The following is a 19,114-nucleotide window of genomic DNA, read 5'->3' as shown; positions in this document are numbered from 1 at the left end:
TTTTGTCGGTCGTGGGGCTTGAACTCTGGGCCTGGGCGCTGTCCTTCAGCTCTTCAGCTCAAGGCGAGCGCTCTACCTCTTGAGCCACAGCGCCACTTCTGGTTTTCTAGTGGTTTATTGGAGATAAGAGTCTCATAGACTTTCCTGCCGGGGCTGCCTTTGAACCTTGATCCTCAGATCTCAGCCTCCTGAGTAGCTAGGATTACAGGCGTGAGCACCGGTGCCCGGCATCACAGTACATTTCTTTTTGGCCAGTGTCACCCTTTCCCACGCTCTCTCCAGTTTTCCCCTCCCACAAGTTACATAGTTCATTTTTAACATAGTGTCTAGTAATGACTGTACTGTTGCATTTGTTTACCCTTTGTACCTCCATTTTTTGTGCCTCCCCTTATACTCCCAAAGACATATAAACGAGCAAACAAGACAAAGAGAAAAGATGAACTGGGCTCAAGCTGGTAGAGTGCTCACCTTGAGCTGAAGAGCACAGGGACAGTGCCCAGGCCTAGCGTTCGAGCCCCATGACCAAATAAAAAAAGAAAAAGTGAAAACAACAACAAGGAAAAGACCTCTTGATTTCCATTTCCTGGAGTTTATTTTTCTTTCTGTTTTAAACTTAAAACAGGTTGACTAAGCCAAGCACTGGTGACTCAGACTTGTAATCCTAGCTACTTAGGAGGCTAAGATCTGAGGATTGTAGTCTAAAGCTAGCCTAGGAAGCAGAGTCCATGAGACTCCCAATGAAACACCAAAAACCCCAAAAGTAGAGCTGTAGCTCAAGTGGTAGAATGCTAGCCTCAAGCACAAAAGCTCAGGGCCAGTGCTCAAGCCCTGAGTTCAAGCCCAGGAGTAACATACAAACCAATACCACCCAGGTGGACTGGAAATCATGAGAAGCTCTAATACACAACACACAGAGCACTGGACTCAGTGCTTCATGAATGCTAGGCAAGTGTTCCAGCCTAGCACCCATATCTGTTCACCTTAACAAATCTACAGTTCCAAATATTTCTCCACTTGAATACAAAAGCCTGTTTGTTTAAATATATGCCTTTTTGAAATTCTATAGGCTCATCTGGGCTTAATCCTATCACCTTTTTTCCTCTTGGATTACAGGTCAATTGACTTTACAATGAGTTCCTGTCCTTTTGACCCCTCTGCCAATGGGAATAATAATACCTAGTATATTGTGGCATATTGTCTTTGGCAGAACTTATTCCCATTCACTGTATCATTTGTTCCCATGAGACAGGAAAACTGGTCTAAAAATAGTTGTGTGTATTTAAACTCAAATACCCAGTTCTGATCCTAGTTCTTCCTTGCAGGCCACCAAGGGCAACCTAAGTCTAGGCTTCTCTGGGAGTAGCTATTCATAGTACTTTGGGCAAGTCACAGAGCTGTATTGCCAAAAGTTATTTCACCTTGGAATGTCTAGGCTTCCTCATGTGTGAAATCAGAAAAATAATACCTTCCCTACTTTCCTTGATAGGTTGAGATGAAGCTAAAATACCACATGAAAGGTTTTAAAAACTACAAATCAGGGCTGAGAATGTGGCTTAGTGGTAGAGTGCTTTCCTAGCATGCATGAAGCTCTGGGTTCCATTCCTCAGTACCACATAAACAGAAACAGCCAGAAGTGATGCTGTGGCTCAAGTGGTAGAGTGCTAGCCTTGAGCAAAAGAAGCTCAGGGAGGGCTGGGAAGGTGGTGGTAGAGCACTTGCCTTGCATGCATGAGGCCCTGGGTTTGATTCCTCAGCACCACATAAGCAGGAGAAAAAAAAAGCTGGAAGTGGCGCTGTGGCTCAAGTGGTAGAGCACTAGCCTTGAGCTGAAGAGCTGAGGGAAAGCACCCAGGCACAGAGTTCAGGCCCCACAATCGGACCCCCCAAAAAAAGAAGAAGCTCAGGGACAGTGCCCAGGCCCTGAGTTTAAGTTCCAGGATTGACAAACAAACAAAAAACCAAACTACAAATCAGTCAGTGCTAGTGTCTCAACTTCTGGCCTGTCACCATTAGACAGAGCTAGTAGCACACAGGTGAGATCAGTATCAGGAGGGACATTGCAGGGCATTCCGTTGGCCAAAGGACTGGGGCCAAGTGGTATTCCACTCAATTCCTCTTTTGGTGCTGGGGACAGAGTCCAGGGACTTATATATGTTAAGCATGCATTCTGCCTTTGAATTATATCCCCCGCCCTCAATTATCTTAAAATTCTCCAAGGTCTTTATTTCTTTTCTTTTTTTTTATTGTGAAAATGCTGTACAGAGGGGTTACAATTACATGGGCAAGACAATGAGTACGTTTCTTACCAAGCATTGTAGCCTCCTCCTTTGTTTCCCCTTCCCATCCCTTAGATCTTTATTTCTTATCTCGCATCTTCTTATACTATCTCACTCTGTGGTGAGCTAGCTGAACCAAATGGTACTCAGCTCCCTGGTCATGTATATTTGTACATGACAATTATAATCCATGTGATTATTTACAGAATTCCATCTCCCCCACCCCTTTTTTTCCTTCTAGTTTTCAGAAGTCTTGGTCCAAATGAGATCTTGTCCAGATTCCAATTTTTAAAGAAGTCCCAATAGTAGAGATCTCTGGCCCTAAAGCACTGTTTCTTACATGAAGATGGTTTTGTCCATGTGCATTTGGCAATGTATGGAGATCTTCATTGTGATAACTGAGGAGAGGGGTTGCTCCTGGAATCTAGTATATGGAGGCCACGAATACAAATACATATCCCATAAAGCACAGGACAGCACCCCTAACAGAGAATTACCTAGCCCCAAATGTCAATAATGCCACGTTGAAACATCTGCTCTAAGAGAGAATATGTGTTTTTGGCTTGCTGCTTTATTTCTAGTTTCACCACATAGTGCAGCTCAACAGATATGTATTGAATGAAAGACTGAGGCAGGGATTGGGATCCAGGACATAGCTTAGCTGACCCCAGTGAAGACACTACTGACCCTTGCTTTCTGTGGAAGGTGGCTTTGTACTTTCTAAAGTCCTGTCAGTTACTCTGTGTGGTTCTCACGATGCTCCTATATCATGATTAAGCAGACAAGCTGGAAAGCATACTGTAGACATGGGACCAGATAGAACCCCGTTTTCTGCCATTACACTATGCTATGAGTGTGAGGCTAGTTTCACTTTGGAGGAGGGAGTGCTGATCTTATCCTGGCACAGTGCCAGGTGATAGTCTTCCTCTGGTTGGCCCTGGGTTCTCCACGTGGTTTCTGTAGGTTCTTCACTGTATTTGTTGTACAGTGGATATGTCTGGACTGAATTGGGATTCCCCAAGATAACTGCACTCAGCTTGGTACAGGATACTGCCTCTGAGAGCCTTCTCACCTGCTCAGTACTAACCTTCATCCTTTGTCATAGAGGGACTATGGGAGGAAAAACATATTTTACTGTGATACAAGGAACTGAACAGAACCTGTACTTAGTTTGGTGATAGGCAATTATGACTGCACTGGTCATAGTGCTAGCATGACTGATATTTTTATTGTGGTTTAAGTGCAGATCAGGGAAAGAATTCTCAACTGCATTGTTAATAACCACAATCATCTTATTTAACAGTAGTCTAGTTGCAAGTAACGTATTAATAAAGAATTGCTTTAGGCTGGGAATGTGGCTTAGTGGTAGAGTGCTTGCTTAGCATGCATGAAGCCCTGGGTTCAATTCCTCAGTACCACATAAACAGAAAAAGCCAGAAGTGGAACTGTGGTTCAAGTGGTAGAGTGCTAGCCTTGAACAAAAGAGGCTCAGGGATAGTGCCCAGGACTGAGATCAAGCCCCAGGACTGGTAAAAAAATTAAATAAAATAAATAAAATAAAAATTTCCTCAGCTTGGTGCCACTGGCTCATGTCTGTAATCCTAGCTACTTAGGAGGCTGAGGATCACGGTTCAAAGCCAACCTGGGTAGGAAAGTCTATTTATGTCCAATAAACCACTCAGAGAAACGGAAGTGGTGCTGTGGTTCAGTGTTAGAGCGCTAGCCTAGAGCTGAAGAGCTGAGAGACAGCACCCAGGCCCAGAGTTCAAGCCCCACGACCAACCAAAAATAAATAAAAAAGAAATGATTTCCTCTGCCAGGTGCAGATGGCTCACACCTGTAATACTAGCTACTCAGGATGGTAGTTCAAAGCCAGACAGGGTGAGAAAGTCAATGGTTATCTCCAATTAATGAGCAAACGGCTAGTGGGGCTGTGGCTCATGTAGCAGATCCCTAGTCCTTAGTGAAAAAGCTAAGGGATAGCACCGAGGCCCTGAATTCAAGCCCAAGTACTGGCACAAAGGGAAGAAAAAAAAAGATGTAAAAGAGAATTGAAAGGTGTATTTGTTTCTAGGTATGCTCAACAGATTGACTAGAGAGCCCTGAAAGTTTTGGACACTTTATAGATGGCATCCTTTCCGATATTAATCTCACCTGTGTACTACCAGTTGTATCTGATGGGACAGGCCAGGAGTTGAGACACTCTAGTACTGACTGATCTGTAGAAACCAACTGGTAGGATAGGTAGGAGACCCTGGGCTTTCCATTCAGGGAGGTGTCCCCTTACCAAGTTGATACCATTGACTGCTATGTACTGGAGGAGAATGCTGGCCACACGTTCCGTGTCCCACTGCACTCCTGGGTCATCAGGGAAGTCCCTGTAAGTGAGAAGCACAATTAGAACACCTCTTCTCACGCCTGTAATCCTAGCTACTCAGGAGGCTGAGATCTGAAGATCGCAGTTCAAAGCCAGCCAGGGCAGGAAAGTCCAAGAGACTCTGATCTTTAATAAACCACTCAGAAAACCAGAAATGGTGCTGTGGCTCAAGTGGCAGAGTACTAACCTTGAGCTGAAGAGCTGAGGTACAGTGCCTAGGCCCAGAGTTCAAGCCCCATGACCAACAAAAAAGAAAACATCATAGTTCTTTGTTTTTGGTCAGTTGTGGGGCTTAAACTCTGGGCCTGGGCGCTGTCCCTGAACTCTTCAGCTCAAGGCAAACACTCTACCACTTGAGTCGTAGCACCACTAACGGTTTTCTGGTGGTTCATTGGAGATGAGTGTCACAGGCCAGGCGCTGGTGGCTCATGCATGTAATCCTAGCTACTCAGGAGGCTGAGATCTGAGGATCATGGTTCAAAGCCAGCCTGGGCAGAAAAGTCCATGAAATTCTTATCTCCAATAAACCACCAGAAAACCAGAAGTGGCGCTGTAGCTTAAGTGGTAGAGCGCTTGCTTTGAGCTGAAGAACTGAGGCACAGCGTCCAGGCCCAGAGCTCAAGCCCCACAACCAATCAAAAAAAAAAAAAAAGTGTTGTGGACTTTTCCTGTCCAGGCTGGCTTTGAATGGTGATCCTCAGCTCTCAGCCTCTTTTTTTTTTTTTTTTTTGTCGGTCGTGGGGCTTGAACTCTGGGCCTGGGCGCTGTCCTTCAGCTCTTCAGCTCAAGGCGAGCGCTCTACCACTTGAGCTACAGTACCACTTCCGGTTTTCTGGTGGTTTACTGGAGATAGGAGTCTCACGGTCTCTCCTGCCCGGGCTGGCTTTGAACCGCGATCCTCAGATCTCAGCCTTCTGAGTAGCTAGGATTATAGGCGTGAGCCACCAGCGCCCCGGCTTCTCAGCCTCTTGAGTAGCTAGGATTATAGGTGTGAGCCACCAGTGCCAGGCAACATTTTATTTTTGAGGGAATATAAAATTGAAAATTTCAAGCAGATAAATGTGGGAAAAGTGACTCCTTTCACATCAACTATGTAAGTTGTTCTTTGCTCAAAATTCCAAGGTCTGGGCCCAAATAATAACTTTCTGCCCAGTTTCTTTTCTCTGATAGAGAAACAATCCTGCTCCGATTTGCTTTGTTGGTTTGAATGTAAACAGGAGTGTTGGAGTCAGCCTTCAGCCTTTTACTTAAGAGACAGTTGGTGAATGACCTTTCCCTGTTTTTCTTTTTCTTCTCTTTGATGGCTGGAATTTGTACACACTAATTAGAAAAAGAGTAGCCATTTTTATTCATGAAGTAATCTTAGGCTTGAAAGGCAGAGCAACTGAGTGACAAAGAAAAAACAAAACAAAACAAAAAACAACAACAAAACAGACTCAGGCCCTGAGGGATATGGTGACTAAGCCATCATACCATCCCAAACAGTATGCTGGCTCTTACCACAGTTTTCGTTTTCTGGTATTTATAGTAGAACCAATTTCTAATTTATAGATGATGCAATTTATTTTTATTTTTTGCCAGTCCTGGAGCTTGAACTCAGGGCCTGGGCACTGTCTCTGAACTTCTTTTGCTCAAAGTTAGCACTCTACCACTGGAGTCATAGTGCCACTTCTGGCATTTTCTGTGCATGTGGCACCAAGGAATCAAACCCATGGCTTCATGCATGCTAGGCAAGCACTCTACCACTAAGCCCCATTTCCCAGCCCCCATCAGACTCTTATCTCTAACCACTAAGGTTCAAAGCCATCCCATGAGACTCTTAGCTCCAAATAATCACCAAAAAAGCAAGAAATATGTGGCTCAAGTGGTAGAGCAATAGCCTTAAGCAAAAAGGAGTACAGGAACACTTGAGTTCAGGCCCTGAGTTCAGGCCCAGCTAAAAATAAAAAGAACTGGGTGCTGGTGCCTCACACCTGTAATCTTAGCTACTCACTAGGCTGAGATCTGAGGATCACGATTCAAAGCCAGCCCAGGCAGGAAAGTTCCTAGGACTCTTATCTCCAATAAACCAACAGAAAACCAGAAGTGGTGCTGTGGCTCAAGTGGTAGAGCGCTAGCTGAAGAGCTGAGGGACAGCGCCCAGGTCTAGAGTTCAAGCCCCACAACTGACCAAAAAAAAAAGTAAAGAAACACAATATTGAAGCAAGATGTCTGTTTGGAGAAGGGCACAGGTAAGGAGAACTACCATACCACTGGCAGGTGTTTAAATTGCTACAATAAGTCAACTTGGTCATATGCAATTATGTGTGCCCTATGATCCTGTACTGCTGGAATTTTATCCTAAGGAAATAGAGAAGCTTAAACACTGAAGTCAGAGCAGCAGAGATACTGTATTCACTGTAATTAGAGCAGAAAGAGGTCAGCAGTTCTGTTGCTTTACCACCAGGGAGCAATTTCTCTAACTTCTGAATTGTGGCTTATGAAAAAATGTTAAAGCTAATACAGAATTGTTGCAGCATGTTCAGAGTAAAAGCAAAGAAAGCATAGATACACATGAGATTTGGAAGGTTAAAAGTACAACGAATTAATCCTCTCAAGTCTCTAAACTTGAATTTTGCTTGTTTTCTTTTTTTTTTGGGGTCCGGCCGTGGGGCCTGTCCCTCAGCTCTTCAGCTCAAGGCTAGCACTTTACCACTTGAGCCACAGCGCCACTTCCGGCTTTTTTCTTTTTGCTTATGTGGTGCTGAGGAATCGAACCCAGGGCCTCATGCATGCAAGGCAAGCACTCTACCACTGAGCCACCTTCCCAGCCCCTGCTTGTTTTCTTAAAGAGTAAGACTCATAGGAAAAAGAAAATACATACAAAGAAATTAAACTTTGAAAACAAGATGTCTGTGAGAACTTCTACATAAAGGGCTCTGAATGTATTCAAGTCTCCCAAGATTCTAGCCTCAGCTTCCTGGAAAGCAGAGCCTAGGACAAAGGCCTAACCTCAGTGAGCAGTTCTGGGGAATGTGGGCCATGAGGAGCTGAAGGGAGGGAAGCAGGGAAAGGGAAAGCCAGTTTTACTGACTTGGTTCTAACTGCAGATGCTGGCTGGGTGATCCCATGGGATGCTCTAAAAGGTGCATGAAAAATATCTTAGAACTGTCCTCCTTGCCAGGAGAAAAAAGGAAGCATTTTTCTCCACAGGTAGTCATTATGTGAAATTCAGGGCTGAGCACACTTGAGTAGTCAAGACTCTGAGGAACCCTGGGCAGAAAGCAAGTGAAACAGAGCAAAGCTGAAGCAAAGGTTTGTCGGTGGACACTGGGGTCATTCAGATGCCTTACAGCATCTGGAAGTAGGGGTGTCAGGAACCCAAGTTGTGAGGGTGGGGGTGAAAGGGAGCAAAATTGGAGGTTGGGGGAGACTCTGAAACAACACACACACACACACACACACACACACACACGTGCCAGTACTAAGGCTGGAACTCAAGGCCTAGGTACTATCACTTAGCTTTTTTGCCCAAGATTAGAGCTCTTCCACTTCAGCCACAGTACCACTTCTGGCTTTTTAGTGGCTAATTAGAAATACGAGTCTCATAGACATTTCTGCCTGGGTTAGTTTGGATCCCCAGATCTCAGATACCTAAGTAGTTAGAATTATAGACAGGAACCTGGCTTATGCATATTTCTTTTATTTTTTCTTTTTTTTTCAGTCGTGGGGCCTGAACTCTGGGCCTGGGCACTGTCCCTGACTCTTCAGCTCAAGGCTAGCACTCTACCACTTGAGCTATAGCATCACTTCCAGCTTTTTCTGCTTACGTGGTGCTGAGGAATCAAACCCAGGGCCTCATGCATGCAAGGCAAGCACTCTACTACTGAGCCACCTTCCTAGCCCTGAAACTTTTTTCTTTCTTTTCTTTCTTTTTTGCCAGCCCTGGGGCTTGAACTCAGGACCTGGGTACTGTCCCTGAGCTTCTTTTTCTCAAGACTAGCTCTCTACCACTTGAGCCACAGTGCCACTTCTGGATTTTTCTGTGTATGTGGTGCTGAGGAATTGAACCCAAGGCCTCGTGCATACGAGGCGAGCACTCTACCACTGATCCACCTTCCCAGAGCTTATGCGTATTTCTAACCTGGACTAAGTACTCACTGTACTAACCATGGAGCTAAGTTTCAGAGGTAAATATGGATATAAGTCATGGTCCCCTTCCTTAGGAAGCTTATGACTGAGTGGGGTGAGAGCTGGATACCTGCTAAAGGAGAGAGAATCTGGCATGGAAAGGAGAGAGGAGTATGTGAGGAGGTTTGGCTTTGAAACCTCCAAAGAGAAAAAGGTTGGTATTTTGGTAGCCTTCAAACACTGCAGAGGGAAGCGGTCACTTGCCAACAAGCTAGTTGGTTGGATGTATACAAGCTTGACAAGCCCTTGGGGTTAGAGTGGAGATTTGGGAAACACAGTGTTAAAATTGTTGAAAAATGCCCCAGACTTCCAGCCCCGCCCTTGACCTCAGTGTTCAGTAAACAAGCCTGCCTCACAGCCTGTGAGCGTTCATAAAAATAACGTTTGTTTTCTACTGGGGAGTATCTTCAAACTCTGACCTTTCCTGCACAGTCTAATGACTCACCCTGGCTGGCACTCTTTAAAGCTGGGTCAGCAGAGCCATGGAAATGCTCTGGGGAAAGCTTCAGAGGGGGGGATCAGTCCCTTTCTTCAGTCACCAGATGCACACAAGGGAAGCCCCCTTCTCTCCTCTCCCTTTCCAGGACCCCAGGGGACCTTCTTCCCTGAGACCCAGCCCAGTACAAAGGCAGACAGTTATGTCTGTCTGCGCTGTGCTGGAGCTCAAGTAGGGTTAGGTAATAGCTTATATCTCTGAAAACCCAGTCCCACATTCGCACACTGCACTCTGAACTTTAATACGGACTCTGGCGGCTTGCACACCCTTATTTGGTCTTGTGGCTTGTGCAGCCAGAGTGGAAGAGTCAGACACCCCTCCTCCACCCACCTCTGGCATATTTCTAAACTAGATACTTCCTTTGTCATTCAAAGTGGGCAAGGGTCTGTATGATTCAATGTAACACTCAGACCTGCCTAGAGCCAGAAAATATCTGCCCTTGGGCTCTCCCCATCCAGGATCTTCTGGGAGGCAAGGGTTGTGTCCAAGGATTGAGATCAAGCTGGGGCCCAGCTGCTTGAGCTCGTTAAAACCAGGGGCGTACAAAGGACTTGGATCTAAGCTGAAGAAAGGTAGAAGGACATTCTAAAGCAGAAAGGGCCCACGACATTTAGAGATGTGTTTGGATCTTTGCAGACTAGAGACAAAGGCAAGTTCAGCGAGGAAAGGCAAAGGGAAAACAAGAAGAAGGGAAAAGTCCATCTAAAAAAAGGAAGAGGGCTGAAGAAGTTCATAAAAATCAACCCATTCTATGAAGTATCTCCTCTGATTAGGGGCTTATCTTGTCCAGCAATTCAGGAACCCAGTTACAGACTAAATGTCCCATGAGATCCTTGTCATATAAGGCTTTAAGTCCTCAAAAGGAACTGTGAAATAGTTTCTTTCTTGTAGCTTATAAAAAGGATTTATAAATCACATATGGGAATCAGTTACCTGTGCTTATCTTTCTCAGACAGATGCATTTCATATCATTACAACAAAGCTTGCAAAGTGCTGGTGAGAAATCTCTCATCTGCTGTTTAATGTGACTACTGAAAAACAAAAGAATCTATTCACTGACTCTATTCAAAGAGGTCAGAGTTCTGCTTACTAAGACCAGCTCCCACCCCACCTCATCCTACCCCCGCCCCCCAGTAGAGTGCTTTAAGAGCCAGCTGTCTAAATCTAAACCTCTTTTCCCTACAACCCTACTTCCCACAAAGAGTGCGGTGGTAAACCTAGGACGAGGACTCAGTGGCTGCTTTGGCTAAGCCTGGACTCCTAACTTGAGCTTCCAAGGTAACTGCACGAAAGCCTAGTCCCTCTGTCTTCGTTTTGAGTCTCTTTTCCCTTGGGTCCCGTTCCTGCCCCATAGGCCTGCCAATCACTTTAGGAGTGTCTGCCTAGAATGCAAGATTGGTACTCCTAAATGTATCCATCTCTTCTTACCCTTCTTTAAGGTTAAAGACCCACAGAATATCTAAGGTTCTTTACTCTCAGCTTTTATGACATCTGTTCCAGATTCTGCCAAAGATGAATGAAAGTCTCCAGTCACTGTCCTAAATCTATAGTCACCTTGCAGACAGATTACTCCATGATGGACTCACCCCCTAATGGATCTATTACCCCATGATGGAAACTGGGGCTGTGGCCCATGCTTGGTGGTCATCTCATGGGAGCTGGAGTATCTCCTCAGGTGACATGGACTTCTCCAGAGTCCTTGCAGGGCAGGACTGAGATAATGACCAAGCAAGGGCATAGTGTGGCCAAGACTGCTTAATTATGCACATCTCTTGTCTCCTGCTCCAATCCTTTCCTTCTCTAAATCTTATTTAAAGCTCCTATCAGTACACCAAGGATGGGCTGAGACACTTCCCAGTATGATTGTACTGAAAATTAAATTTCTATCATACATCTTTCATTTCTAGAAGTAGAGGAAGAAGACCGACCAAGAGGTCTGAGGTATCTTTCAGAGGGACTGCAGAGAGGGTGGTGGTGCCAACAGCACAGATGTGAGAATAGAAAGTGCCTGGAAGAGGGCTAAAAATAAAATGTTGAAGGTGGGGGGGATGGGAAGGGATGGAAAAGGGAAAGAAACAAAGGAGGAGGCAACAATGCTTGATAAGAAATGTACTCATTGGGGCTGGGAAGGTGGCTCAGTGGTAGAGTGCGTGCCTTGCATGCATGACACCATGGGTTCGATTCCTCAGCACCACATAAGCAGAAAAAGCTGGAAGTGGCGCTGTGGCTCAAGTGGTAGAGCGCTCACCTTGAGCTGAAGAGCTGAGGGACAGCGCCCAGGCCCAGAGTTCAGGCCCCATGACTGACAAAAAAGAAAAAAAAAGAATAAGAATATAAAAAAAGAGAATAAGAATAAGATAATGTACTCATTATCTTGCCCATATAATTGTAACCCCTCTATATGTTATTTTCACAATAAAAAAAACTATAAAAATTTTAAAAAACATTGAAAATTTATAAAGAAAGCGAGAGGAGGGCCACAGAGAGGACTGGGAGCTGGAGTTGGAGACTTCCCGTCTGGTGGCTTGGGATAGTACATAAACATTCACCAAACATTACCAGCATGCCAAGGATATGCTAAGGATATGCCTGAGCATGAGGAACCCAAGGCCTGTCCGTTTATAAAATGGCTCTTGTGAGCAACGTCCTCGTGGCCATCCAAGTTCCAGATGAAGCAGATGCAGGATGCATTCTACTCCCTCTGAGGAATTCCAGTAGGGCCAAGGGACTAAGGACAGAGACAGCAGTGAGTTTAATGGCTAGCCAAGAGCAACTTGTGCAGGTGTGCCTGAACTGTGGAGGATCCCTGAAGTAATCATCATGAATGACTCAGAAATTGTGATTTGCTGGCTCAGGCCCGTAATCCTAGCTACTCAGGAGGCTGAGATTTCAGATTTGGAGTTTGAAACCAGCCAGGGAAGCAAAGTCCATGAAACTCTTTTCTCCAATTAACCACCCAGAAAAGCCAGAAGTGGAGCTCAATTCATACATCTGGGAGTCCTTCTAGCTTCCTCTACTTTATGTTTGTTTTGTGTTTGCTTCTGAGACAGCCTCTTTCTTAGTAGCTCAGCTTAGCCTTGAATTCATTATATGACCCTTTCTGGTAATGCTCTGGCCTGAGCCTCCTGAAATGCTGGGATTACAAGCACCCGCATCCCCCCCACACACACTCTCATCTTATTTTTGGGTAGAGATGGGGATCATGTTTCTGTTTGATAATAAGAGAATCAAATAAATATAGGAAAAGCCCAAACAATGAACTAAGAATTAGGATGGGAATGTGGCTTAGTGGTAGATGTTTGCCTAGCATGCTTGAAGACTGGGTTTGATTTCTCTGTACCACATAAATAGAAAAAGACAGAAGTAGTGCTTTGGTAGAGTGCTAGCCTTGAGCAAAAAGAAGCTCAGGGACAGTGCCCAGGCCCAGAGTTCAAGCCCCAAGACTGCCAAAAAGAAAGAAAGAAAGAAAAGAAATAAGAATTAGTAGCAGTAAGTGAAAAATTCCATTAATGCATATTATAGGTATAAAAATTATATACCATATATGTGGCAGAGATCAGGTGTACTGATGTAATGTCGATATTGAAGCTATAATCAACAGATATCAAGATCTTGGCAACTAGTCCTGGGAAACAGATCATTAGAAATTGTCTTAGGGGGAGAGGGGGGAGGCTGGGAAGGGATGTGAAGGGTAAACAAAGGAGGAGGCTGCAATGCTTGGTAAGAAATGTACGCATTGGGCTGGGAAGATGGCTCAGTGGTTGAGCGCTTGCCTTGCATGCCTGAGGCCCTGGGTTCGATTCCTCAGCACCACATAAGCAAAAAGAAAAAAGCCGGAAGTGGCGCTGTGGCTCAAGTGGTAGAGCGCTAGCCTTGAGCTGAAGAGCTGAGGGACAGTGCCCAAGCCCAGAGTTCAGGCCCCACTACCGGACCCCCCCCCAAAAAAAATGTACGCATTATCCTGCCCATGTAATTGTAACCCCTCTGTACAGTATGTTCACAAATAAAATTAAATTAAATAAAAAAAAAAAGAAATTGTCTTGACAGGTCATTAGTAAGTATACTTTTTGTTGTTGTAAAGGTGATGTACAGAGGGTTACAGTTACATAAGTTAGGTAATGAGTATATTTCTTTTTGAACAGTATTACTCCCTCCCTCATTTCTATACTGTTTTAAATCTGGGGATTTATTTATTTTAGAGCTAAGCAATGGAATAATCAATAATTTGATATTCACAACCTGCTTCGGATTAAAGAGAAAAGACAGATGAGACAAGCAAGCTCAAAGCAGAAAGTAGAACTGATTTTCAAACAATGAGATATGGCTGAGAGTGTGATTTAAGAGGTGGAGCTAGTAAGCATGAGACCCTAAGATCTCCAGCACTGCCAAAAAATACCACCCCCCAAACAAATGTAAAAACAAAAACAAACAACTAGCCAGGTGCTACTAGCTACTTAGGAGGCTGAGATCTGAGGATCACGGTTGGAAGCCAGTCCAGGCAGGAAAATCTGTGAGACTCTTATTTCCAATTAAGCACAAAAAAGCCAGAAGAGGAGCTGTGGCTCAAGAGGTAGAGTGCTAGTCTTGGGCAAAAAGAAGCCTAGAGGCAGTGTTCAGGTCCTGAGTTCAAGCTGCAGGATTGGCACACACACAAAAAAAGACAACAAAATACAAAGCAATGGTTTTAGTGTTTGGGTACAATACTGGATCCCAGTTAAAGTTTGAGTTTTAGGTAAGTCAAGATGTACTTTTCCATTAAAAAAAAAAGTTTATCTGAAATTCAAATTTAATTGGGTACCTTCTATTTAATTTATTTGTCGGTCGTGGGCCTTGAACTCTGGGCCTAAGCGCTGTCCCTCAGCTCTTCAGCTCAAGGCTAGCATGCTACCACTTGAGCTACAGTGCCTCTTCCAGTTTTCTGGTGGTATACTGGAGATAAGAGTTTCACGGACTTTCCTGGCTAGACTGGCTTTGTACCGCAATCCTCAGATCTCAGTCTCCTGAGTAGCTAGGATTACAGGAGTGAGCCACCAGAGTGCTCGGCCTTTTTTATCTTTAATCCTGTTTAAGTCACTTACTTTTGTGCAGGGCAATTATTCTGTGTTGAGTCATAAAATATTTGTTGTGAAAAAACCTTAGAAGACCTTAGAGATCATCTCTGACACAGTACTTTTTTATTTTTTTGGCAATCCTGAGGCTTAAACTCAGGACCTGAGCATTGCCCCTAAGCTTCTTTTTGCCCAAGACTAGCACTCTACCACTTGAGCCACAGCATCACTTCTGGCTTTTTCTGTTTATGTTGTAGTATTGAGGAATGGAACCCAGGGCTTCACGCATGCTAGGCAAGCACTCTACCACTAAGCCACATTCCCAGCCCACACAACACTTTTTTTTTGGTGTTACTATAGTGAGTCTGAACTCAGGGCCTCATACTTGCTAACCAGGACCTCTACTTGAACCATGCTTCCAGGCCCTTTCTACATTCTTTTTTTTTTTTATTTTATTGTGAAAATACCGTATGGAGGGGTTACAATTACATGGATAAGATAATGAGTACATTTCTTATCAAGCATTGTTGCCTCCTCCTTTGTTTCCCCTTCCCATCTCCCACCCCCCTCACCCCCACCCCCTCTACATTATTTTCAAGAAAAGGTCTTGCTTTATGGCTGGGGCTAAGCTGGGTTGCAGTCCTCCTATTTTGTTTTCCCCTGTCCCTGGGGATGACAGGTGTATATCACTACATTCAGCCATTTTTTTTTCTCCCCTAACTGGGATAACAGGCAGGCACCATTGTGCCCAGCCACTGGTTGAGATGAAGTCTTATAAACTTCATGCCTGGGCTAGCCTCAAACTATGACCCCCAATCTCTGCCTTCCAAGTAGCTATGATTACAGGTTTGAGCCACCATGCCTGATACACAACACAACACGATCCTTTTATGAACACAGGACTGATGATCAGAGCATGGATATCCCTCATGATGCCACATAAGGTGAGTGGGGCCAGATCCTACAGGCCTGCTGCTATGAAAGAGGGCTTCACAAGTCTATTTCAAGTCAAGCTCCTAGAGACATAATAAATTCCTCTGAGATGCCTATGGCAAATTTATTTTGTTTCTTGATGCTAGGGATTGAACCTACAGCCTTATGCATGCCAGGCAAGCCCTATGATCCCCAAACTAATTTTGGAATTTATTTAAAATGAATAAAGAGATTGGGCTGGGATGTAGCTCAGTGGCAAAGCGCTTGCCTAGCAAGCGCAATGTCCTGGGTTCGATCCCCAGTACCAAAAAAGAAAAAAAAAGAAAAAAAAATTAGTTGAGCCGGGTGCTGGTGGCTCACGCCTGTAATCCTAGCTACTCAGGAGGCTGAGATCTGAGGATCGCGGTTCAAAGCCAGCCCGGGCAGGAGAGACCGTGAGACTCCTATCTCCAATAAACCACCAGAAAACCGGAAGTGGCGCTGTAGCTCAAGTGGTAGAGTGCTTGCCTTGAGCTGAAGAGCTGAGGGACAGGCGCCCAGGCCCAGAGTTCAAGCCCCACAACCGACAAAAAAAAAAAAAAAATGAATAAAGAGGCTGGAGGTCTATAGCTCACAGGTAGTGTGTATGCTTAGCAGGCACAAGGCCCTGGGTTCAATTATATATATTTATATAAATCAATAAGGAATATAACATGTTTCATGACTTTTTTTTTTTTTTTTGGGTCCGGTCATGGGGCCTGAACTCTGGGGCCTGGGCGCTGTCCCTCAGCTCTTCAGCTCAAGGCTAGCGCTCTACTACTTGAGCCACAGCGCCACTTCAGCTTTTTCTGCTTATGTGGTGCTGAGGAATCGAACCCAGGGCCTCATACATGCAAGGCACACACTCTACCACTGAGCCACCTTCCCAGCCCTTTCATGACCTCTTTAGGAGAATTTTTTTCCTCTGTGTGTGTGTGTGTGTATAAGAGTGTGTATGTGTATATTGCTGGAGACAGAAGCCAGGTGTCACATATGCTACACATGTTCTGTCCCTGAGTTCTAATGTTAGTTTGAGGAACTATTGAGGAAGGTGTGTTGTTACCTTGAGCAGTCGTTCATAACCTGTCCCAATTACAAAACAGTTGAGAAATAATAGTTTGCACTAGAATTAAATTCAAAGGAGAGGTTATGTCTACTTAAGTTTATGTACATCTTTGTAGGTAAGAGGCTCATAATCATCTAATGAAAAAGACTGAATAAACTCTTCTCATGTTCTCTTTAGTACTTTGAAAGTAACTATGGGATCACAGAGCCCAGAAAACCACCTGCATGTAAGAACTTGGGCTAAATGCTGAAAACTCGAGTAGGGATTATAAATTGTAGTGAAAAGATAAGAGAATGATAGTAAGGTTGGCATCTGATTGTTGCCCTGACCTGCTCCTGAAAGATGACATTGCAGCCTCTTCTGCAGCTGAGGGATTAAAAATACCTGGCACAGTAAATATTAGACATGAAGGAGGTCACGCAGAATGGCACTGAATACTCTAGGGACATAACAGCTAGACAAACCAAACTATCCAGAGTCTCATTATCTTGGTGCATTTTTCCAAATATGCCCACCACTCTCTTCAGGATGAGAAAAATCCTCCATGGTAAAGAGACACCTCCACTTCCCACTTCTAATGAGAAGTACCAAGGCTTTGGGATTACTCTAATAGGATATTTAAGACTTCCTGAAGTATATTTAAGATCTTCCTAAAGTACAGGATCTGTGATGCTCTTAAAGACTTCTGGACAAATCCTGAGGTCACCCCTTCCTTCACTCTTGGCAACCTGGTTTCTTAAAAACAAAAAACAAGGGGCTGGGAAGGTGGCTCAGTGGTAGAGCGCTTGCCTTGCATGCCTGAGGCCCTGGGTTCGATTCCTCAGCACCACATAAGCAAAAAGAAAAAAGCCGGAAATGGCGCTGTGGCTCAAGTGGTAGAGCGCTAGCCTTGAGCTGAAAAGCTGAGGGACAGCGCCCAGGCCCAGAGTTCAGGCCCCACGACTGGACCCAAAAAAAAAAAAAAACAGGCACTGGTGGCTCTCACCTATAATCCTATTCAGGAGGCTGTGATCTGAAGATTGCAATTTGAAGCCAGCCCAGGCAGGAAAGTCTGAGACTCTTATCTGCACTAAACCAGAGATGAGCACTGGCTTTGAGCAAAGAAGCTCATGGATAGTACCCAGGCCCTGATTTCAAGACCCAGGGCTGGCACCAAAAAAAAAAAGGTAGGATGAAGTTGGGTATCTTCAAGAAGAGATTCAAAGGTTCAAAGAAAGGTCTTTGTGTAATAGACATGGATTAGTACAGAGTAGAACTTGACAAGTAGGCAAGGAAAAAATAAATATACAACTCATAAAAATAAGGTGAGACATGATGAAAATGTTTGAGGAAATCTTTTTTTTTTTTTTTTGGTCATGGGACTTGAACTCTGGGTCTGGGTGCTGTTCTTCAGCTTTTCAGTTCAAGGGTAGTGCTCTACCACTTGAGCTACAGTGCCACTTTTGGCTTTTTCTGTTTATATGGTACTGTGGAATTGAACTCAGGACTTCATGCATGCTAGGCAAGCACTTTACCACTAGGCCACCTTCCCAGCCCCTTGAGGAAATCTTATAATTGGCAAATCATTGCTATTTAGGTTATTGAAGACACAGTAAGTTATGAAAGACAAAGATGTGCCAACATATTCATGTTGGAGTTCCTGAAGAAAAGAACAGAGCTAGTGGTGCAGAAGGAACACTCCAGAATCTTTTTGAAAGGCTTACCATAGCCTAGGAAAAACTGACTTGGAACAATCAACAACAGGACCTAATGGAATAGCCAGGTGCCAGTGACTCACACCTGTAATCCTAGCTACTCAGAAGGCTGAGATCTGAGGATCAAGGTTCAAAGCTGGCTTGGGCAGGAAAGTCCATGAGACTCTTATCTCCAATTAACCACCAGAAAACTGGAAGTGGCTCTGTGGTTCAAGTGGTAAAGCACTCGCCTTGAGCTGAAGAGCTGAGAGACAGAGCCCAGGTCCAGAGTTCAAGCCCCACAACCAACAAAAAACAAAGAACCTAATGGACTAGGGAGCTATCGTTCAGTTGGTAGTGTTTGCCCAGTACACAGAGGAAGCCCTGGGTTCCATCCCCAACACTACAAAGAAAACAAACAACAGAAGATGCAATATATAAGAATTGTGGTGCTTCAAGAATTAAAGTAACTTGGTATCTGAGTAGAGAAAATATTCCCCAAGAGAGAAAAGTCAACTTAGTATCACATGGTGTCACAGAAGCAGACAGCAGAACAATGTCTACAGAGAAAAGTATAAGCTGGGCCCTGGTGGCTCACACCTGTGATCCTACATAGTTCAGAGGCTGAGATCTGAGAATTGTGTTTCAAAGCCAGCCCAGGCAGGAAAGTCTTTGAGACTCTTACCTCCAATTAACCACCAGAAAACAGGAAGTGGTACTGTCCTCAAAAAGGTAAAGCACTAGCCTTGAGCAAGAGTTCAGGGACAGTGCCCAGGTCCTGAGTTCAAGTCCCAAGACTAACCAAAAACAGAAAGAAGAAAAGTATAGATGTGAATCAGTTTCTGCAGAAGACAGGTCCTAGAACTCTCTTGAATACATAGGCGCCACATAGGCTCAAGCTCTTTATAGAAAATGATATTTGTATGGAATCTAGACATATCTTTAAAAATTATCTCTAGATTACTTATACTACCTAATAAACTATAAACGCTATTCAAATAGTTGCTATACTGTATTGTTTAAGGAATGAGAATAAAACCTCTGGCTAGGTATGGTG

The 19,114-nt window shown here is 44.3% G+C and overlaps 1 long non-coding RNA gene across 1 annotated transcript in view; it reads right to left on the bottom strand.

Annotated features, from left to right (window-relative positions):
- Nucleotides 1–4,652, bottom strand: part of LOC105997533 — a 10,243-nt gene extending 5,591 nt beyond the window's left edge. The window contains exon 1 of the long non-coding RNA XR_001175648.1: nucleotides 4,564–4,652. This is a non-coding gene — a long non-coding RNA (uncharacterized LOC105997533). The remainder of the gene's footprint in view (nucleotides 1–4,563) is intronic.
- Nucleotides 4,653–19,114: the final 14,462 nt, after the last annotated feature.

Source organism: Dipodomys ordii, unplaced genomic scaffold, assembly GCF_000151885.1.
Source record: "Dipodomys ordii isolate 6190 unplaced genomic scaffold, Dord_2.0 Scaffold147, whole genome shotgun sequence".
Taxonomy (NCBI): Eukaryota; Metazoa; Chordata; class Mammalia; order Rodentia; family Heteromyidae; genus Dipodomys; species Dipodomys ordii.
Note: the sequence above shows the minus strand (reverse complement) of the source record. Positions and strands in the feature narration are given on the sequence as shown.